The sequence below is a fragment of the Panthera leo genome, chromosome B3 (assembly GCF_018350215.1).
Source record: "Panthera leo isolate Ple1 chromosome B3, P.leo_Ple1_pat1.1, whole genome shotgun sequence".
Lineage (NCBI taxonomy): Eukaryota > Metazoa > Chordata > Mammalia > Carnivora > Felidae > Panthera > Panthera leo.
The window spans coordinates 115203638-115227712 of NC_056684.1; the positions used below are offsets into that span (position 1 = coordinate 115203638).

The 24075-nt window shown below is 43.8% G+C and overlaps 1 protein-coding gene and 1 long non-coding RNA gene across 4 annotated transcripts in view; both read right to left on the reverse strand.

Annotated features, from left to right (window-relative positions):
* SLC8A3 (solute carrier family 8 member A3) overlaps window positions 1-24075 on the reverse strand; it is a 144382-nt gene that overhangs the window by 63355 nt on the left and 56952 nt on the right. The window lies entirely within an intron of this gene.
* LOC122222883 lies at window positions 13250-16342 on the reverse strand. Its single transcript, XR_006203929.1, has 3 exons — window positions 15963-16342; window positions 15568-15705; window positions 13250-14099 (listed from the first exon to the last, which is right to left on the reverse strand). It is a non-coding gene; the product is annotated as an uncharacterized LOC122222883 (long non-coding RNA).

Below are 24075 nucleotides of genomic sequence, written 5' to 3' on the forward strand. Positions count from 1 at the left end.
GCGGTTCAGTGGACTCCAAGTAAAATGAATGCAAAAAACAACACTTAAACATATCAATGCACTGATAGCCATAGAAAAAGAGAAAAATCTTGATAGCAGCCAAAGAAAAGCAACATGTTATACACAGAGAAGCAGAAAATAATGGATAACTTCTTTCATAAATAACAGAACTCAGAAAACAATGGAACTCAAAGGAAAGGAACAAAACTGACAACCTAGATTTCTACGCCCAATAAATATATATTTCAGAAATGAAGGCAAAATAAAGGCTTTTTAAGATAAATGAAAACAGAAAATGTTGCCAATGATCCTGCTCTAGAAATGCTAATGGAAGTTTTTCAGACGGAAAGAAATAATACCAAGTGGAAATAGGTCTACAAGTAAGAGTGAAAACCATGACAAATATGTAGGTAAGAACAAAATACTATATATTTTTTCTACTCATAAAATCTTTACAACTCACATGAGGGCTTAAAGCAAAAGTTACAACACCATATTGTGGGTTTTATAAAGTATGTAGCTATAATATGTATCACAACAATAGCGCAAAGGATGGAGGGATGTAAAAGGGCATAGACTTCTGCAAATTTTTACATTTCAGGTAAAGTAATGTACAGTAAACTCTAAGTTGACTATAATAAGTTAAAGATGCATATTGTTATCCCAGAGAAACCAATTAAAAATAATGCATAGAATTATAGCTTTAGGGGCGCCTGGGTGGCTCAGTCGGTTAAGCGTCCGACTTCAGCTCAGGTCACGATCTCGCGGTCCGTGAGTTCGAGCCCCGCGTCAGGCTCTGGGCTGATGGCTCAGAGCCTGGAGCCTGCTTCCGATTCTGTGTCTCCCTCCCTCTCTTCCCCTCCCCCGTTCATGCTCTGTCTCTCTCTGTCTCAAAAATAAAAATAAACGTTAAAAAAAATTAAAAAAAAAAAAGAATTATAGCTTTAAAGCCAACAAAGTACCTAAAATGAATACTTAAAAATGTTAAAATAAGGCGATAAATGAAGAACAGCAATGAAAAAGATGAGAGAAAGGACAAATAACAAAATGGTAGACTTAAACCCAATATATTAAGAAGCATGTTAAGTAAAAAGCAGAAATTGTCAGGAGTAAAAATAATCAAGATGCAATAACTATATACCGTTTACAGGACAAGCACTTTACATACAAAGACAGAAATAGTTTGAAAGTAAAATAATGGAAAATATAAACTATGCAAATAATAAGCACAGGAAAGATGAAGTGACAATATTAATATCAGGCAAAGATTTCAAGACAAAGAGTATTACCAGAGATAAAGAAGGACATTTCAGAAATAATAAAGAGTAAATTCATCAGGAGATACAGCAATCATAAATGTATATGTGTCTAATAACAGAATTTCAAATTACATGAAATAAAAGTGATAGCACTAAGGAGAGGAATGGCCAAATCCATAATCATAGATGTAATTTTTAACACACTTATATTAGTAATTCATGAAACAAACAAAATTCTATAAGGATATAGATGATCTATAGATTATCAATCATTTCATTGACATTTATAGAATTCTATACCCAATAACTATGGAATACACTTTATTTTTAAGAGCACATGAAATGTTCACCAAGATAAACCATCTATCTGCTAGGCCAAAAACCAATTCTCAATAAATTTCAAAAGAATGAAACTTTTTTTTTTCAATTTTTTTTTTTAACGTTTATTTATTTTTGAGACAGAGACAGAGCATGAACGGGGGAGGGTCAGAGAGAGAGGGAGACACAGAATCTGAAACAGGCTCCAGGCTCTGAGCAGTCAGCACAGAGCCCGACGCGGGGCTCAAACTCACATACTGCGAGATCGTGACCTGAGCCGAAGTCGGACGTTTAACCACTGAGCCACCCAGCCGCCCCGAAACTTTTTTTTTTGAGATAGAGAGAGAGGGCTCAAGTGATCAAGGGGGAGAGAGAGAGAAGAGAGGGGGCACGAAAGAAGGAAAGAGTCTCACAAGGGGCAGAGAGAGGGAGAGGGAAAGAGAGAGAGAAGCGGGGCTCATAAGAAGCAGGGCTCACCTGAAGCAGGGCTGTGTTCACCCTAGGCGGGCCTCAAGCTCACTTGAAGTGGCACTCAAGCTCATCCAAAGTGGGGCTTGAACTCACCTGAATTGGGACTCAAATTCACCAAATCATGACCTAAGCTGAAATCAGATGCTTAACTGACTGAGCCACCCAGGCACCCTCAAAAGAATGAAACGTTATAGAATATGTACACTGATCATAGCAGAAATAAATTATGTATCAATAATAATAAGCTGTGAAAGCTCCCAAATAGTTGGAAATTAATATCATACATCTAAATAAGCTATGGGTAAAAGAGGATCATAAAGAAAATTAGAATATGTTGAATTTAATGATAATGAGAACACAGTGTCAAAATTTGTGAGAGGGAAATTTACCAGTTTAAATATACTTATAAAAAAGCTTCAAATGTACTTGTTAGAAAATAAAGTTTCAAAACCAATGATGTAAGCTTCCATCTCAAGAAGCTAGAAAAGGATGAACAAATTAAACCCAAAGTAAGTAGAAAGGAGAAAATAATAAAGATAAGAAATCAGTATAACATAGACAAAGAGGGAAAATAAACAAAGCCAATGGTACTTCTTTGAAAAGATTAATAAAATTGATAAGCCTCTATCTAGCAAGAATTCTTGAAACTAAATGAGGGGATATCACTACAGATCCTACAGACAATCAAAGGATACTGTAGGAATATTATAAATTTAACAACTTAGATGACATGGACAAAATCTTTGAAAAACACAATTAAAAAAAACTGTTACAAGATGATATAGAAAACATAAGTACTATGTATTAGAGAAATTGCATTCTTTATAAAAAGCCTTCCTATAAGGAAACTAAGTTCAAATGGTTTCACTGGTATATTCTAGCAACCATATAAGGAAAAAATAATTCAAATGCTACACAAATTCTTTCAGAAAGGGGCACTTGGGTGGCTTACTCAGTTAAACATCTGACTCCTGATTTTGGCTAAGGTTATGATCTCATGGTTTGTGAGTTCAAATCCCACCTCGGGCTTCACTGACAGTGAAGAGCCTGCTTGGGATGCCCTCTCTCCCTCTCTCTCTGCCCCTACCCCACTCACACACACACACACTCTGTCTCTCAAAATAAATAAATTTTAGACAAAAAAAATTCTTTCAGAAAATAAAATGGAAGAGTACTTCTTGACTTCTTTTGTGAGGCCTGCATAACCTTGACACTCTAAGCACCTGAAAAACTTTACAAGAAAACAGCAGGCTGATATCCACCATGAAAACAGACACAAGAAAATCCTTAACAAAACAGTATTAGACTGAATCCATCAGCATTTAAAAGGGACAATATATCAACGACCAAGTACAACTTATGCCCATAATATAAGGTTGGTGTACATGTGAAAATCGATCAATGTAATTAAACCATATTAACAGCTTTAAAAAGCAAAACCAGGGTGCCTGGGTGGCTCAGTCAGTTGAGCCTTCAACTCTTGATTTTGGCTCAGGTCATGACCCCAGGGTTGTGGGATTGAGCCCTGCATTGGGCTCTGCACTGAGTGTAGAGCCTGCTTGAGATTCTCTCTCTTTCTCTCTCTCTCTCTCTCTCTCGCTCCCTCTGCCCCTCTCCCCTGTTCATGTACTCTCGCTCTCTTAAAAAAAAAAAAAAAAAAAAAGCAAAACCATATGATCATCTCAATAGATACTGGAAAAAATTTGATAAAATTTTATAAATGCAAATGGTTAAAATGAATTATCAGTCAACAGAAATAGAAGGAAAATTCTTCAATTTAATAAGAGGAATTTATGAAAAACTTATAGAAGACATCATATTGAAGGAGACTGGGAACAAAGTTAGGATGTTCATTCTTATCACTCCTATTCAACATTATACTAAAAGTTCTAACTGGTGCAATAAAACAAGAAAAAAAATAAAATTCATGAAGATAGGAAAGAAGTAAAACTGTTTGCAGACAACATAATTGTTTATATAAAAACCCTAGGAAAAATATAAAGCAACTATCAGGTGCTAATAAGAGAATTTAGAAAGGTCATAGGACAAAGGTCAATAGACAAAATTCAATTGTATTTTTATACACTAGCAGCAAAAAATTGGAAAATGAAAATTTGTTTAATTTAAATTTTTATGTAACACAGTATCAAAAGCAAAAATACTTTGGAATAAATTTAAGAAAATATACGTAATACATCTCCAGTGAAAACTATAAAACATTCCTGAGGGAAATTAAAGATCTAAACTAATGTAGACACACATCATGTTCCTAGATTAGAAGCCTCAATCTTTTTAAGATTTTAATTCTGAAAGGGACCTATACATTCAACATCACATTTCCAATTATAATCATAACCACTTTTTAATAAAAATTGATGAGCTGAGAAGCACCTAGGTGGCTCAGTTGGTTAAGCGTCCGTCTCTTGATTTCGGCTCAGGTTGCGAGTTCACAGTTCATGGGTTCAAGCCCTGCATGGGGCTCCTCACTGACAGTGCGGTATCTACTTGGGATTCTCTCTCTCATCCTCTTTCTGCCCCTCCCTTGCTTGTGCTCTGCCTCTCTCTCAAAATAAATAAACTTTAAAAGAACTGATAAGCTGATTCTAACATGTACATGGAGATGCAAAGAACCTAGAATAATCTTTGAACAAGAATAAAATTGGGGGATTAACACTTCTTACTAAAAGGCCACGGTAATTAAGCTAGTGTGATACTGGCAAAACGACAGATCAATGTAACATAATTGTGAGTTTCTCATTTCCACTGAGGACAAATGGATAGAAAAGGGATCATAACTAAAATTGTTCTAAGAAAATTAGGTTACCTGGAATACAAGAAGAAAATGCATGTGAACAGTTTGTACTCTGTGCAATAATTAATTGCAACTCTTAATACTACAAAGAACAGCAACACTGAGAGAGAACTATCAATTGTATGGATAACATTGACCATCACTCTTTCTACTCTTAACACATATGCATCTTATTTCCTATCTGACTAAATCAAATTTATTTTGCAGCTCCTTTGTGCTAATACTCTCCCATGCATTTTCAATTTTCTTTTTTTTTTTTTAAACATTTATTTATTTTTGAGACAGAGAGAGAGAGAGAGAGAGCATGAATGGGGGAGGGGCAGAGAGAGAGGGAGACACTGAATCCGAAGCAGGCTCCAGGCTCTGAGCCATTAGCCCAGAGCCTGATGCGGGGCTCGAACTCACAGACCGTGAGATCGTGACCTGAGCTGAAGTCGGACGCTTAACCGACTGAGCCACCCAGGCGCCCCTCAATTTTCTTTTATGAAATAATGGGAAAACAGACTGTTTTCAGTATCTGTAAATTGAACTCAAGTTTTATCATAGAAGGAATTTGAGTATTTAGAGATGCTTTTAGAAAATAATCATCTTTATAATACAAATAATCATCCCATACATTGTTGATTTAGAAAATTCATGTATTGGGGCGCCTGGGTGGCTCAGTCGGTTAAGCATCCGACTTCGGCTCAGGGCATGATCTCGCGGTCTGTGAGTTTGAGCCCCGCATCGGGCTCTGTGCTGACAGCTCAGAGCCTGGAGCCTGCTTCGGATTCAGTGTCTCCCTCTCTCTCTGACCCTCCCCCGTTCTGCTGTCTCTCCCTGTCTCAAAAATAAATAAATATTTAAAAAAAAAAAAAAAGAAAATTCATGTATCGTTAACCCTGTTTTAGTAATTTGACGATCATGATGGTGGTCAGGTTGCTGCGATCGTAATGAGAATGGAGATTACTTTGTACAAATGTGGCCAATGTGCCTTGGAGTGTGCCGGCGTAAGATCATGGCACCACTGGAGCAAACTGGGAATTTCATAATGATGGACGATCCCTATGTTTGATGCGATTCAGTTCTTTATTCGATATCTCCTCTTCTACCTCTGTTATAGGAAGCTGCACATTGTATATCTCTTTGTGTCTGCAGCCCTCTCAGACTGTGAGGATTTACTTGACTTTGAAATTTTTTTTTTTTTAATGTTTATTTACTTTTGAGAAAGACAGAGACAGAAGGCGAGCGGGTTAGGGGCAGAGAGAGAGGGAGGCACAGAATCCGAAGCAGGCTCCAGGCTCCAAGCTGTCAGCACAGAGCCTGACGTGAGGCTCGAACTCGCGAGCTGTGAGATCATGACCTGAGCCGAAGTCGGACGCCCAACTGCCTGAGCCATCCAGGCGCCTCAGGATTTACTGGACTTTGAATCCTCAATGCCAAGCACAGGACTTGACCTATGAGAACCCAGGAGAAAGATTTCCAGTAGGACAGCAAGAATGTCAGCAACACAGATTTCAGCTGGGTCATAAAGGTTAAGAGAAAATTGCCTAGAGCCTTCCTGGTGAAAGGACCAGACAGGACAAAGTTGACAAGAGGCCACAAGTAGTTTGGTTTGGAGGAGCAAGCATAACAAAGAATAGGTAGGAGCTGAGGCTGGAAAGTTTAAGTTGGGACCAGCTGTTCTGACATCAGCAGAACACTATTCAATCTGATCGTTTTGTATCTCTTCCTACAGAAAACCAAATAACCACGCCCTGATGACTGAAAAGGGAATTTGGTGAGCAGCTTCTTGCTTCCGCCCCAATCTAAAAGCGGTATATAAATAGGAAAGAAGATAACCAATCAGTCACAGTGGAGCCAGCTACCTTATACATCCACTACTGTGGCTGACAAATTTTATCAGAATCCTTGAATAGAATGGAATGTCTCACACTCAGGTTGTAATAAACGTTGCCAGCAGCCACTGAGTGCTTGTAGACATGCATCTATACATCAGATCTTATCAGCAAGGGCACCCAAGGCATTTTCAGTCTCAGCGTGGGGAGATATTTGGCTGGCCCAGCGCATAAAGCCTTGGGACATTTCCAGTAGAAGTCAGCCTTTTGATTTGTAGAGATACTGCAGTAGATTAATTTCATGCCAATGCTGTTCAGTGGGGTCCCAACATTCTCACAACAGCTCAGAAAGCCAGAGCACATCCTTTTATGTAAGCTGCTTTCTACAACAGGGATGCAGGATGGGGAAGTCTGCAAACTCAGGGCAGAAGTCATCATTTCTGCTCATTTGTTTATTCCAGAAATGAGTCCAGCAGAGCTCCACCTGGCAATCCTTGCAGATTTGGGGCTGGAGTGGAAAAGGATTAGAGAGAGGATGAGGGACCATAGTGGACAAATTTTGTCACCCAGATAATTTCCCTTGTCCTTCCTCTCTATTTTCCTTTCCAAAAACCTCCTTTGCCTCATTCAGGTCAGGTCTTAAAATTCTTCTCTTTCTCTCTCTCTCTCTCTCTCTCTCTCTCCTCTGATAGATGTTTGGCATCAATGGATGTGTTTGTCCTTAGCCTTTTTTTTTCTTGGCTGTGCTTACAATGACTTCCTAAAGGTCTGTTTTCCACCCCCTCATGTCCACTGCTACGGAGGCTTTCTGATGGCAAGAGCTTTGCCCGTTAGGTTCATTGTCATCTCCTCAGTGCCTGGTACAGCCTTGCATGTAATAGACACTCAATAAAAATCCACTGAACAACTGGATGAACAGGCTGTTGTTTTTGAGATTCCTTTCCAGTTCTCTCCAGCCATCACATGGACGTAGTGAAGACAGGCTCCACTGTGTGACCCAACTGAACGTTGCGGATTAGGGAAAAGGGCTCAGCACCCCATTCCTGTTTTCACCCTTACAAATCCCTATCCCAACAGGTTGTCTTCCCTTGCTGCCTTGTCTCCTTCTGTAGGCAGATCGCTGGGTTCCTCCCAGGGAAGAAATGCCCCCGTTATGAACCAGAGGTCTGTCCCACACAGTGTTTGCCAGGAGGACCCGCTCTGAATTAGAACAGCTACTGCTTATGTTGGCGTAGTACAAATTATACAGGAGTTTATTTACTTTTTAAAGTTTATTTCAGAGACAGAGAGCATGAGTGGAGGTGGGGCAGAGGGGGAGGGGGCAGGGGATTCGAAGCAGGCTCCGCACTGACAGCAGAGAGCCCACGCAGGGCTCAAAGAGATCATGACCTGAGCTGAAGTCAGACACGCAACTGAGCCACCCAGACGCCCCCGAAGAGTTTTGGGTTTTTTTTTTAATGTTTTATTTATTTTTGAGACAGAGAGAGACAGAGCATGAACGGGGGAGGGGCAGAGAGAGAGGGAGACACAGAATCTGAAACAGGCTCCAGGCTCTGAGCTGTCAGCACAGAGCCCGACGCGGGGCTCGAACTCACGGACCGCGAGACCATGACCTGAGCCGAAGTCGGACGCTTAATCGACTGAGCCACCCAGGCGCCCCCCGAAGAGTTTATTTAAGAAGCTGCCATCCTTAGATGAATTACCCTGTAAACAGCAATCATATCATTTAAAAATTTTTTTAATGTTTATTTATTTTTGAGAGAGAAACAGAGTGTGAGCTGGGGAGGGGCAGAGAGAGAGGGAGACACAGGATCCGAAGCAGGCTCCAGGCTCTGAGCCGTCAGCACGGAGCCTGACATGGGGCAAGATCACGACCTGAGCCGTCAGATACTTAACTGAGTCACCCAGGCACCCCCAATCATATTATTTTAGAATGTGTAACTACCTTATGACTTTCCCTGGTTTCCTAGTGCATTGAGAAGAAAATCTGAACTACTCACCGTGATCTCAGAGGCTCTGTCTAGGTCTGTACCTAAACCTTTGTCCTGCCACACTGGCCCTCCCTCATTTTAATTTCTTCTCCAGGCTCTTCTCTGCCTCGGGGCCTTTGCATTTGATGTTTCTTCTGCCTGGATTGCTGTTTCCTCAATAGCTGCCTGTGTAACTTCTGCTCTTTATAAGCTGCTTTCGAAGGGTCTTCTCAATATAAAGTGCCATAATTGTCATCTTAGTACCCTTTCATTTTCCTCATAGCACTTTTCACAAATCGCAATTTTTACACCTATTTATTTATTACCTAAAGCAGCCTTTTCCGGTGGGCCGGAAGGTCCTCAAGGGGAGGAACTTTATTTTTATCACCTAGCACTCTCGTCACGCAGCACAGTGACTGACAGACAGATGATTCTTAAGGAAGTGGGTGGGGGACAAGCCAAGGCTGGGGGTTTCTGGTTCTGTCAGTTTGTTCTCATGTGGCCTCTCAAGCCTGGTTGTATTCGTATCCTAAAGCTGTCATCATAAATTTCCACACATTGCGTGGCTTGAACAAACATAAATCTATTGTCTCAGTGGTCCTGGAGACCAAAAGTTTGAGATCAAAGGGAGGCGGGGCTGGGATCCCTCCAGAGGTTCTAGGAAGGTATACTTCCTTGACTCTTCCCACCTTCTGGGGGCTGTGGCCCCCACGTTGCTAATGTATCACTCCAGTCTCTGTGTCTGTCATCACATGACCTCATCCCGTCTGTCCGTGTCTCTTTTCCTCTTGTAAGGATGTAAGTCAGATTGGATTTAGGCCCCACCCTACTCTGGTGTAACCTCATCCTAACTTACTGCATCTGCAACGACCCTATTTCTAAATAAGATTACATTGTGAAGGGGACATAAACTTTTGGGGAACACTCTTCAACTGAGCACGCTGGTCTTTGTGCTCAGTGCGATTCAAGCATGGGGATGTGTTGGAATGTAGTGTCTAGAACTGAACTCCTGGGGCCGTGATGACTAGTGTGGCAGGTGGGGACAGCCTAAGGCACTGGCTCACTGCAACAGAGAGCAGACCCTGCCTGCTTCTTCCTTTTATACTCTCATATTTATAAAGTCATTTGTATTCCAGAAAGGACTGTTATTTAGCCATTCTTACCTCAGTGTTAATCCCCCAACACAGAGAAAATGATCCTGCCAAAGGGAAAGGGAGATTAAAAATGAGGCGAATTAGTAAATTGTTAGCACTATAACCACAGGCTAAATCAACATGCACAGACAGAACCAGGATCGCTTAAAATTGGTTCAAAAATCCACCTCTGTGCTAAGGGAAGCAACACATTTTAAAGCGTGCCATTAGGTCACTTGTCCATCTTGTTCAGTTATAACAAGTTCAAGGTCAAACCAGAATACGGCAGCCTAACCTGACGGTGGCACAGGGGACACTTAACTTTTTCTGATGTTCCTAGGTGTTGGTGGCATTTTCCTCTCTGAAGACTCATGAATTCCCACCGCTAGAATACCTCAAACTATGCCCTTCCTAGATGGTCCTCATAACGCAGAGAAGTCTTGATTTTGTTGAAATCAAACACAAACGGGAGGCCAGACAAAAATTTTCTGAGCAGACAAAACCGGTTTAGTCATACAAGCCAAGCTTAATTTAGCTTATTTTGCAAGACAAGTGAGGCTAACTTGACCTGGGTGCTTCTTGCAAGTGGAATTTAAATTGTTCCCCCAAATTGACATGAGGTAACCACTAACCAGTTCCCTCCCGTTTAAGAAAATTCTCATATAAATCAATTACTATGGAGAATAAACACTCAGTGCCTCCATAATACAGAAGCTGCCTAGAACAATACATCTCTAAGCCTCATTCCATGTTTTGGTTGGAGTGTTCCTGTCTTTTCAGCCTGTGCGCAATAAACTTATGCTAATTATTACGTCAGTGATTCACTGGTTTTACTTCCGGCTTTTTTCTCCCCCCTAAACTTTTGATACCTTTTTCTCCAAGAGAGTTTGTAAACAGAGCCCTAGGTTCTTGGATACTTGGTAGGACAGGCTAGGCTGTATGAACAAAGATAAGTCTTGGGGGCAGCAAAAGAGTTTAAGCAGGAAGAACTTAACCCTTTGTGGACCAGATGACATTTCGCACTTGTGGGGCGTTAGCACTGCTAATATCTGAGGATCATCTAGGATTTGAGAGCTGGAAGAGACATTTAGTTCACCCTTCTCATTTTGCAGATGAGGAAACTGATGGGGGAAGGAACTAAACTCAAGGACACATTTAGGGCTTTTAGCTGAGCAGGGAATGGACTCAGGTCCCTTGTCACCAGTCACCTTTCCCACTGTGCAACAGCATCCAGAAGAAAAATGTAGGTGCAGAAAAGTGAACGCAACTCTCACATATAGCTGCTATGATTTAATTGGCATTCTCTAATCCCTGTCCCCCACCCCGAAAAATCAGGCCCAATAATGCAAAAGGCTAAGATTTTGTGAGACTTATTGGCTTGAAAAAGCATTCTCTAAACATCTCTTCTCCCTGCTCCCATCCCTACCATCCTTTGGCAATTCCATTAAAAATAGCTTTGACTTGAAATTGGCCTGGAGATCATCACTCTGCAATTATATAAGCCCTCAACTGAACGTATTATCATACCAAGCAAACCCCAGATGACTATGGTGGGGCTGTGCTGTCTGAGCCCAAAGCCAAATCCCTGCTGGGTCTGCAGATGCGATGAGGATTTCTCAGACCTACAGACGCCTCACCTAGGCAGGAGTGTGTGTATGCATGTGTGTGTGTGTGTGTGTGTGTGTGTGTGTGTGTGTGTGTGTGTGGAGATGTTCCAAAGTCCAAGAGGTGGAGCTTCCTAATCTCAGCCTCTCTCTATGTGTCATGGCCAGGCAGGGCTGATATGAAGTGGACTTTGCAGGCTCCAGGGGGGGCTGATGAATGAGGGTCTGGTTCCCTGCAGGATATGACCAGGAATTCTCTACACGGAGATGACTTGAAAGATGGAGTCACAGATTCTGGAGATGCTTGTGCTCTAAGAACATTCAAAGATCTTATCTGTAGGCCTCTGCCCTTTTCTTCTCAGATGAAAGACCCGTGACCCCATGGGATAAAGTGACATCCAGGAAACAGCAAGAGAGAGGCAAGAGTTAGGCCTAGACACCATGGCACTTCACTCCGTGCCCAATGTGCTTTCCTTATACCAAGCTTCAGGATGTGTAATCTTTTTCCCCACTCCTCCCCCACCAAAATTTGAGAAAGGAGCCCCTTCCTCCAATAAGGTGCTAAAAAATAAACTTTTGCAAAAAGTAATCCAGACACCAGCATTTTCATTGCTAGCCACTTGTCTGGGGTAGTGAGCTGGTTAAAAGAAGGGATTCTTTCGGGGCACCTGGGTGGCTCAGTCGGTTAAGCATCCAACTCTTAATTTCAGCTGAGGTCATGATCTCAGTTTCATGAGTCTGAGTCCTGCGTTGGGTTCTGCACTGACAATGTGCAGCCTGCTTGGGATTCTGTCTCTCCCTCTCTCTCTGCCCCTCTCCTCCTCCTCTCTCTCTCAAATAAATAGATTTAAAAAAAAAAAAGGATTCTTTTGATTTGAATCCCAGTGCCTCAGTCTTCCCATCTGCAGAACAGGGTCAATAATGCTCTTCCTTCACAAAGTTCTCATGAGGAGTAGGTGGATTAACTCATGTGAGGCACTTGGCACAATCCCTGGCACACGGGTGGTACTGACCAAGCTGCGCTGCTCTTACTGCTACTAAGCCCAGACATGAGAAGGAGGGAGACTAGAAGAGCAACAATCAGGAACTCCAGCAGGAGGAGGGAAGGGCGTTACAAGAGAATATGAAAATGACAGGTGGTTGCAGATGCAGAGTAAGTGTGGCTTCAAACAAATCACATTTTAAAACAAGGCACTGAAGAGAAGCTTCTCCAAGCCAGCGAAATGTCTCAGTCCCTATGTACATCCTGCCCTTACAGATGGAGGAGCCTTCGGGAAGACATCAGGGTTGGTCATTCCCCAGCAAGCTGCCTGCTGCCCAGTAGCCCAGCCTACAACAGGCAGATCACAAGTGCTCCATGCTTCCTACCCTGCTTCCGCTGACATTTGACTTCTTATGTTCTTCTCTTATTCTGGAACAAGGATGGACAAGAACCGCTTACTGCAGAGGAACCACCCAAACAAGTTCTGGGGTCTTCCGAAGTTGCTCTTGACTCCTCCCTGCCTATAGCTCAGTCCCCTCAACTCTGGCCACTGGTAAGCTCTACGTTCAAGTCTTTATTTTCTCCTCGCTAACTTCTTGCGGATAATCCTTCTGGGGGCACAATTCATTCTCAAGAAAGGATGCCTGTTCCTTAACAACCTTTCCAACATGTCACCAAAGAAGACTCCAAAAGACATCATAAGAGGCCTTTTTGAAGGTTCTCCCACCCTCAAGTCTGGGGCTCTCAAGAGGAACCTGGGTTGGGGCAAAGATGATGTGGGTGGGAGCAACAGGGCGATGCAAGTAGAAAGAACATATGCACGCGTACACAGATACACACACACACACACACACACACACACACACACAACTGGTCTTCTCGGCACACAGTAAAATATAGCTTTATTGGATATAGCCATTCAAATATTATCCTTCCCTTAAATATTTGAACCTGGAATGAGTTTAGACTTACTCTCCTACCATATGAAACCTCCAAGGGAAAGGAATGCTGAGCAGTTCATGCTATCTCGAACATTCAAGAGCTGTCAATGCAGGGATCCTACAGGACACTGCTCAGTAAAGTCCTGAAGCTCCACTCTTTCATGGAAGTGCAAAGGTTTTTGTTGGGAATCGTTTCCATGTGACACATTTTGCTTTTGGGAAATCAACAATCTGGGCACAAAACCAGTATTCTTCCCTCCACTCCAGCGACAAGAGCACTGGATAAAAAGCTTGATTTCCAAGGATGCCCTTAAGTCACTCATGCCTTAGGGGTAAAAGCACTCTCGGTTTTCTGAATATTGATTCCTTCACTAGGTAAATGGGAATAATTTGACCTGCTGTCCCCTATATGGATCCCCTAAGCCTTCATGTTTCTATAGGGAATTAGGGAACTTTGTGAGGGCTTTGTTATAGTCAAGCAACACTGGGGATCCCATTGTTATGGACTAGATTGTATTCCCCCTCAAAATTCGTATGTTGAAGGTCTAACACTCCCCGAAGTGATACTAGGAAGTGTGTGATGGGGGAGAGGGTGGTAAACTGGGTTTAGATGAGGTGATGAGAGAGGAACATCCGTCACGGGACCAGTGCCCATATAAGAAGGGGAAGAGACACCACAGCTTTCTTTCTCCACCATGCAAGGAAACAGCGAGAAGGCGGCTGTCTACACCTCTGGAAACATGCTCCCTCCAGACATCAAATCTGTCAGCACCTTCATCTCGGCTTCCCAGCCTGAAGAAATGTGAGAAATAAATGTCCATTGTTTTAAACCATCCAGTCTAGGGTACTCGGCTCTAGCAGCCCAAGCTAAGACATGCACGCATCTGATCTGTTCACCCCAAGAATCATACAACGTCTTAGCTGGCAGACTACCTCAGATCTCATCCAGTTGGACTTTATGAAGGATGAAACCAAGGTGTAGAAGGGAAACATAAACTGCTGAAAAAAAAAAAAAACCACACAGACGCTCCCAACGGTGGCATGTAACCATCATGAACGGAGGGCTCTTGAGTTACGGCTTGAATTTTGGATTTGCCGCCCACCGCTGTGTTAAGCTTGCACTAGCCATGTTATGCCTCACAATCGGTTTTTCACCCTTTATGGGTTGTTGTGAACAGTAACTGAAATAATACTTAGCACACTGCCTGGTAGATAGTAAGTGTTGCATAAAGGCTAGCTACATGTGGTAGAGACCGGTAAGGACTCAGCCTCCCCTTCCGGAGTGTAGAGCTGTTGCTGGAACACGGCTGACCGGCCTGGGGTTACATTTCCCAGCCCCTCTTGCCTCTAGGGAGGGCCACAGGACTGCGTGATCACCAGAGGAGTGCAGGTAGACGCGATGTGCGCCGCTGCTGGGCCGGCTGGGTAAGCAACGGGTGCACAGGCTGCCCGCCTCTACGGGTTGGATTATGCCAGAACAACCGTGCAGCCCCAAAATGGAGGCTGTGGGGTGGAAGCTGTGAGATGGAAGCAGCCGACATCCCTGAGTAGTGGCTTGGAGGAGCACTACCCGTCCAGGACGTGAGACGTGGCTTGAGTGAAAAATACACTTTTACTGTGTAAGCCAATGAGATCGGGCGTTGTCAGCACAGCTAGCATGAAGCACCCTGACCAATATGCTATTGCTATGATCACTAAAGTAGACAAATGCTCGGAAAATGAGAGGGCAACTGGAGGGTTTAACCAGTGTGACTCTTGCCTTTAACTTCTGAGTCTAAGGGTGGGAAAGGGGTACATTTGCAACACCCCTACTGACACTAATCCTCATGCTCAAGGGCCTACATCCTCCTGCTATTAAACAGCAGAGGGCAAAGAGGCAGAGTCCAGTCTGGCTCCGTCCTGCCCGGAGACTGACAGCCTTCCTGGTGAGTGATAAGAGGATTCTAAATGATCTCAGCCCTGGCGGTAGGCTCCTGTAAACCCCTGGCAAGACTGGTGAAAGAATTAGAAACACCACAGGAAGGGCAACGGCAGGAAGGCACTCAGACAGCCCGGTCCTCCCTTCACCGTGAGCTTGCTTATAACCAGCGACATAATTGAGCCTCGGTTTCCTCATCTGTAAAACGAGGCACTGAAGGCCCAAGGATCCTTTGGGCTCTAATGATCTGGGGCTTTTACAAGTTCACCCATTCAACAAACATGTATTGAGCTCTGAGCTGGGTGCTGGACGTACAAAGATCTTTAAGATACGGTCTCTGACCTCAAAATGTTCACAGTCCAGAAGATGTTCACAAAATGTTCACCGTTCACAGTGCCTGTCGTGGGGTCAGGCGTGATGGAGGTGGCCTTTATGCTGTGTTCTCTGCCCATGTGGCTGCTTACGAGCTTCGTTTACCACCTTTATATAAAATACAAAGGCAGAGGGGGAGAAGGTCTATTTACAAGTCAAGTACCCTAAGAAAGGTCTTCATTCTGGAGCAGCCCAGAATCTGCAACATGGCAACAATTCAGAAAAGTCTCTTTTTTTCCTCCCTAGCAACTCAGGAGCACTGCATTTTAGACCCCCCCCCCCCAAAGGAGCCCCTTATCTCATACTCCCTCGTCAAATAAAACTAAGGCCTAGAGAGATTAAATAGCTCATCTGAGGCCATTTACCTGAAAATGAGGTCAGGTCCAGGCTCTCTTTGCCCATCATCTTGATCATGGCCTTGGAAAAGAAGGGAAATTTGCAAAAGCTTCCCTGCTTTACACGCATGGGAGTCCAGGTGAGCGTCTCCCGCTGCAATGCCACCCAGACCCCTTGCTTGGAAAAATCTCTGGATTTCTTTAATGGACGCCCATAGTTCTGATGTTCGGTCGCTGAGAAAACTTGAGACCAGTTGCTTCCTTAAGTCTCCCAGGCTCAGTTTCCACATACTATACCTCTTTTGATTATGTTTAAAACTCCAGAACTGCAAAACTCGTCCTGCAGCCCAACAAGGGTAGGGGGTGGAGTGCAGATTGTGAGCCAGAGCCAACAGTCACCTTCTGGTTGAAAAGATTCCACCCTCTGAGGAAAACAAAAAGCCCCTTCCTCTGTTGCCATGGGAACAGTTCAGCAATGTTATGGATGCTCTGCAGGAGGCCGCCATGGAGCAGAGCTGGGGAGAGGGCTTTCTTGCCAAAGAGCCAGGAAGGCTGTTTGTGAAAAAGCAATTCTGTCAGCACTCCTAATCTTGTGGGGGGTGCTGGGAGTGGTTCCCCAGCCTCTGGCCCTAGGGCATCTTCGTACATGGCATTACCCAGCTGGCAAGAAAAGGGGCCAGGACCCAAGGCTCACTTCAAATGACTATGGAGTAGGGTTCTCTGTGTAAAGACTCAAAGTCACTGAGAAGAGGTTTCCTCATCTCCACTGGTACAGCTGTATCCCTGTCCCACCAGCACAGGGTGACTGAGCACCTCTCATCTGAAGAAGCCAGAGATAACCAGAAAGCGAACCATGTTAGAGACGATTTGGTGGAGCAGGGGGAGGAGGGCATATATGGAGACAGTGGGCAGCCTCGAGCCTCCCGTGCGACTTTAGAATCCTTCGTGACTCCCACACCACACCACACATTCACACAAAGGTTGACACTGATTATTGTCTCCTGACCCATATTTCCTTTTGCTCTGTTTCACAGAAGACTCATTTCTCAGCCTACTGCCAGCTGTTTATGACTCAGACACACCCCTGGGGAGCGCATCCCCTGTCCAACCCTCATGAAGAGCTCCGGCTTTCCCGGCCAAGGGCAGGAAAGGGGCTCTGATTATGTCAGATGGGCCTGGGGCTCTTTGACCTCAGTCAGGATAGTAAGCCTCAGAGTCTCGGTTTCCTCATTTGTAAATTGCATGATAATACTACCTATCCATAGGATTACTGGGAATAGTATCTATTGCATGGATAGCCTTTAGCCAAGAACCTGGAGTATAACCCATATTTAATTAATGTAGATTTAGCAGCAGCTGGGTGGCTCAGTTGGTTAAGTGTCTGACTCTTGATTTCAGCCCAAGGCATTATCTCACGGTCCATAGGTTTGAGCCCCATGTCGGGTTCCTTGCTGGCAGTAGGATGCCTGCTTGGGATTCTCTCTCTCTCCCCCTCTCTCTCTGCCCCTCTCCTGCTTGCTGTCTATCTCTCTCTCTCTCTCTGTCTCTCAAAATAAATAAGTAAACATTAAAAAAAATAAATGTAGACCTAGCCAAAAAAATAAGTTTAGGCTAAATAAATTTTATAGTTTTCCCAATTGCAGGAAGCTGTGATTTCTTTCCCCACTTCTCTAAAAAAAAAAAAAAAAAAAAGTATTATGACTACCCTTCATGGTTAGGATTATTTCAACTATTTTTTTAATGTCTTATTCTCTCCTTTTCTTTTTTTTTAAATTTTTTAAAATGTTTATTTTGGAGAGAGAGAGAGAGAGAGGGAGAAAGGGAAGAGCAGAGAGAGAAGGAGACACAGAATCTGAAGCAGGCTCCAGGCTCCAAAATGTCAGCACAGACCACGACGTGGGGCTCAAACTCACAAACCACGAGATCATTACCTAAGCCGAAGTCAGACGCTCAACTGACTAAGCCACCCAGGTGCCCCTCTCCTTTTCTTATTCTCCTTTATTAATATTTATTTATGTTGAAAACAAAAAAAAAAAACCATGGAAGAAGGAACTACAACAAAATGTGAACAGTGCATATGATGGTAGGAGACTATGGAGGTTTACTTTTTTGTGATGGAGATAAGATAAAATATTTTTTAAAGTGGTGTTATTCAACATTCTATGTAAACTCCACCTCTCTTTCCGCCATCTACTTAAGAGGTCTTAAACATCGCCTAACTTTAATCATCTTTCCCACAGCAAATTTATTTTCAAGTCTCCACCTCCAGGCCTGGCTTCCCTCCCAGACTTTGGGCCCCCTGGGCCAGCATACATGCATGTGGATGAGCCAGAAGAATCCATAATTAATCAACTGCTCATGATCTATTACTGTTTACAAAGCCCTACCACACGGGTCTCACTTGATCCTCAAAATAACCCTGTGATAAGGAAACGAATATCATCACTCCCATTTTACAGAAGAAACAACCAAGACAAATTAGAAGGCTTACATATTCCATTGCCATTTCAGTCGCTAGATAAATGGGGGAACTAGAAGTGTGAATCCAGGGGTGCCGATTCCACTTCAGGACAAGTTTCTCCCAGAGGAAAACACCTGGACAGCCATGCTGATTACCTACCTCTCCCCCATATCCGGTGGCTCCTCCAGCCTCTCTGTAGTGATGGCCTTACCATGTCCCCACTCACCTGGTACTCGTCTGACTTCTCTCGTGCTCTTCTCTGCCACCTCACTCTGTCAGTCATGGAGCCCTCGCACTTCTTCTCTTTCAGTGTCTCTCAAGTTGTCCCCATCCCTCCATTTCCACTGTGACCCCTCACGTGCTGGCCCTGGATGCTGCCATATATGCACTGAGGACCCAGCTATGCAATAGCCTTCCAGTTGGTCTCACTAACTCCAATCTCTGGGTCCTTCATGGTAACCAGTAAATCTTATTTACTGTCTCTAGTGCAAAAACCTCAATAGCTCTGAATTGCCTACAAAATGAAGTTGAAAATCACTGCCTGACAGACAAGACCCTTCTCTAGCTCCTGAATCTACGGATCCTTGGTTTAATCCTTATGATTCCCCCAAATCAGTCATTCAACTCTAACCATATACGTATGAGTTGCCCCAAAATGATAAATGGGTTTCTTCTCGGATGCCAAGAGATCAAAAGGTGATGTCTGCCTAGAGCCCTGGGTTAAAGAGGCTTATTATAAACATATTTGGGTCAGAGAAAAAGGGTGCCAAAATCAATTAGCAATATCTGCCACCGTTAAAAGGAGGAGAGGTGGAAGAAGGTGGCATTTCATTTGTATCCCTGGTCTTTTCTATTAGAATGAAGCTCATCTAGGCCATAACTTTACTTTTCTCCCCCAATCTAATTTTCCCTGCAGCCACTTAACAGTACCTTGCACACAGTAGATACTCAATAAATATTTTTAAATGGACTCATACATTTTTCTGAACTCATTTTGACCTACAATAAAGCAGAAGCCCCATAGGATAGAGCAGTGGTTCTCAACCCTGGGGAGCTATATATTAAAAAACAAAAACAAAAAAAACAACTGATGTTTGGGCCTCACCCCTATAGGTTCTGACTTAATTAGTCTGGAAAGGATTCAGCACTAGTAGTTTTTTAAAGCTCCCCAAGGTTGGGAACCACTGGTTGAAGGGAAGGGCAATAGCACTCAGAAGTCCTGCTTTTCCTGAATAGCATGTGATCATGAACTAATCACTGGGTCTCCATTTCATCTGTTCGAAAATAAAGTAGTGCTACTGTGTTATATCTAAGGTGTGTTCAAGTTCTCCCAGTTTTCTCTTCCACTTCCTAAAGAATTTCTCTACCAGTAGAGTCCAGCTCTTATACTAGGGATCTAAAAGCCTCCATCAGGGGCGCCTGGGTGGCGCAGTCGGTTAAGCGTCCGACTTCAGCCAGGTCACGATCTCGCGGTCCGTGAGTTCGAGCCCCGCGTCAGGCTCTGGGCTGATGGCTCGGAGCCTGGAGCCTGTTTCCGATTCTGTGTCTCCCTCTCTCTCTGCCCCTCCCCCGTTCATGATCTGTCTCTCTCTGTCCCAAAAATAAATTAAAAAACGTTGAAAAAAAAAAATTTAAAAGCCTCCATCAGATGCTCCTAGGATCAGAAGAAATGGAAAGCCTGATGTATTCTTTTTTTCCCCATTTTTCCAGCCTGCTCTAGACATTGGAAAGATTGCTTCTTATGTCAATCAACCAACCAACTCTATTAATGATGATAAGTAACTTGGGGGTCATGAAACCTCACCCACCCTTAGATGTGTGCAACTGACATTTTCTCATATTTGTGAAAAATGCTTTAAGAAAAATTCCTGAACTTCTCTTGCAACCAAGTTGTTGGCTCTAAGACTTCCTATATAGAAAACCTAGAGCTGCCGAAATTAAGGACTTGAATGAATCCCTATTATTGTTTAGAACTATGCAAGGAGCTGTCTGGAGAAACACAAAGCAGCACAGAACTTTGTCCAGAGAAGCTTAGACTATAACTGAGGAAAGAAAATCAACACATACGTGCGTCCACGCACGCACACACATACACACACAATTTAGAACTAAATACAGGGCCCCAGAATAACAGTGTTCAGATGGCACCCAGGGGAGGGAAAGATCTATGTTCTTCCCACCATTTCCAGCAAGGCCTCTTTGACCTTAGAGTGCTGGTATCATCCCAAACCTACTATCAAGTTTATTCATGCCATGACTAATTCCTGGCAATGGGTGGGGGTTCCCAGAATGCCTCCTAATTGCTGAGCACAGCAGGAAGTAGCAAGAAACATCTACTACCCTTCCCATCGTCTCTGCCTTCTACTCCCCTAGTAATGGCCCCCAAATTCATTTCCAAGTAATTTACATGCAAATTAGATTACAGGGTCACAGAAAGGATTGGGGTGGGGGAGTAAATGGTATCCCAGACACTTACAATTAAGGACCAAATGTCTGATTCATTGAAAAGTGAGTCTGGGTGGTGCAGAGACTAGGTTCATGGAGGATGTGGTGAACGTGGACCTGGTACAGGTCAGACATCTGAGCAATGTGTGGTAAGTGCACCGCAAGGCAGATATTTTGAACTTGCCCAGTAGCATTTCATTGACAGGTCTTGCAGACCAGTGTTCTTTGGCCATCTCCCAAGGGTTAACTCTCAACTATAATTGTTTCTCTTCCAGTGAGTGTGACCAGTAGTAGCCGAAGGCTGCTGATTGTGATGGTGAGGAATTATGCTGGGTCCTGCCTCCCTGGGACCAGCACCAGAAAGTGTCTTCCCCTGTGGTGGGCTTTCTTGGCTTAGTTCTGCCTCAGAATGTCCTTCTCTGATAGCAGCTGGTTTGTTATGTTCTCTCCAAACATGGCTTCACAGAACATGGACCATCCTGTCCAACCGCTGATTTTACAGATGAGGAGCCAGGCCCTTCCAGAGTAGGGACTTGCCCAGGGCCACCCACTAGGTGGTGTCAAGCATCATGACACTCTGATGGTTGGTACTCAGGTCTGAAGGGTACCATGAGGAGAAAAGACACTACACACTTAGCCTTTGGACTTGTTTTCTTCATTCGAAACTCTCCCGTTTGGTGATCTCGTATACCTCCAGGTCTTCAGGCTCATCTCCACTCTCACCTCCCTCTAATCTGTGTCCCTCGCCCCGAACCTATCCTGAATTCCAGGACCATATCGCCATTTGTCTACAACATTTTCACATGGGTGTCCCATTACCATCTCAAAACAACATGCTGTAAGTGGAATTCATCACTGACACCCCCAAATGCCTCCACAAGCTTATTCCCCATTTTCAGATTCTCCAACCTATCTGAAGGGCAGTCCTAACCATTCTGCCATGCAGAATTGAAACTGGACAGTCATCCTTGGCTAACTCTTTATTTTCCCTCCGTAGTGCCATTCAGTCTCCAGATCTATTGGTTCTCACCATAGAATGCCTTCTTACCCGTCTCCTCCTGTCTATTTCAGTGGACACAACCCAGGCCCCATCATCCGCCACCTGCATTACTGCGACAGCTATTTCATCGGTGGTCCTCTTTCTGGATTCTCCCCATCTGCCCCTTAGCGGTCTTCCATATCCTTGCCAGACTAACTCTTTAAGAACACTGATCTTTCCTGTCATTCTCTTACTCAAATGAGCTCCTATGGTCACTTTACTGTCTAGCGAGTAATGTCCAAACCCTTCTACGTATCATCAAGGCTCTCTACAATGTGGCCATACTCCACTCCACCCTTCTCCTCCTTCCACAGGCCCCGCGATTCCTTCTCTTGAACAGACACGCTCTTCCTCCCATATTATCTTGACAAAATGCTACTTCTTCTTTAGGACTCACTTCTTTAACAAAGCCACCCCCCATCCCACACATTCTCACAGAGTGGCGCCGTTAAGAGTTTAAGGTGAAATTGACGACATGCTGGCTATTGACTTTGATATGAAGATATTAGAAGAAGCTGTACAAAAGCAAAACCGTGGACAATCTGAAGTAGTTATGGGGTGACACCTTTTAACATGTTTTATTTCTCCCAATCAAGGACCAGGCCTCAGGCTGTTAAAATCATTCTCCCTCCAGTCACTGTACCTCGTCGTACCTCCATGTTAGCTCTTACTATCCATCTCTCAAGACAGGTGTTGGCCAAAGAGTTTTCCTTCCCAGTTTAGAGCTCATACAGAGCACCAAGAGGTCTGAACTTAGGGTGCCTTGGCATTTGTCAATGTTATCACCAGGTTAATTAGCCTCTGTTGTAGTTATGGGCATAGTCCTCATTATGGTGCTAGTAGGATGCGGTGGCCTACATGAAGTGGGCCCCCTTTTTGGCTTGGGCTCTTGGCCTAAATGCCCATCCGTGACTCCTCCACAGAAGGCCAAACAGACCTTAGGAAGGCACATTTTCCTATACAGGGTAGACCTGAATAGAATCCCCCTACACTCAAACTCATCTCAGATGATACCCTGCTCAAGACTGGGCAGGCCACACTCAATGCCTGTAAGGAGAGGAAGAGAGTTCAGATGATGATGGGGTGAACCTGAATAACCTTATCTAGACTCCTAGGGAAGTGTCTATAGAAAACATGGTGTTCTGGAATCTGACCATTCTGTTCTGGACTCCTTTGTAGGAGGGGTAAACAATACTGAGAAAACTTCCTCCCAAAGGCTACCATTACATAATAACTACTGTGTCACTGTAAGTCAGGTGTCTATGCTAAGAGCTTTATAAACATCATCTCCCTTAATCCTCCCAGGAATCCTATGTGCATATTATAATTATTATTATTCATCCTTATTTTACAGAGAAGAAAAGCAAAGTTTAGAAAACTTTAAAAGCATTAAGTAAGCTTCATTAATGTTTTAATGCATTTATTGAACGCTGTGCTCCAGCCACTATGCTAGACACTGTGGGAGATACAGGGATAAACCAAATACCCTCCCTGACCCAAGAAGTTCACAGGCCAGTGGAAGAGACACTAAAGCATTCAAGTAAGCCTGATTTGTTAGGGAGATGGTGAGGCTGGCAGTGACTCGGTGGTCTTAATTAGAGAAAAGAATTTGGGCCAGTGGAGTTGCAAGACAGGTCAGACTTCAAAGGCAGAGGTAGGAGGGCGAGTGCTTTCTGCAAACTGAACTGAACTGTAAACTACTTGAGGGCAGAATCGAATCTTCTGTTTATAATTCAATGCCAGAGATATTTATCAAGCACCTTCAATGTACCTGCCAGGGTACAATGTATCTGCCATACGGAAGGGGGGGATAGAGAGAGAAACAACACAGAGCTGTTGCCCTCAGACCTCTGGGCAAACCTCCCCTTAGTCACTAGTAGTATGCCTTCCTCTAGACACCCCCGGGATCCCCTTACCCTCTTTCCCTCAATGAATACTTGACTGACTTCTTTGATGGTCTTCTGCTTCCTCTGGATCAGACAACCCAGAACAGCATCTGGGGATGGAATTCTGAGACCAGAAAGACCCTGGGAAAGAGCTTCACAGCCTAACGTATCTGAAGGTCACTTACCCAGCCTGTCTACACACACATTTCAGAGGAAATGTAATAAACTTCCTTAATGATACTCAACTCACCTGAGGTTTATCTGCTGCCCCACATGTGCCCACCCTTAATGGACGTGCGACAATGCTGATGA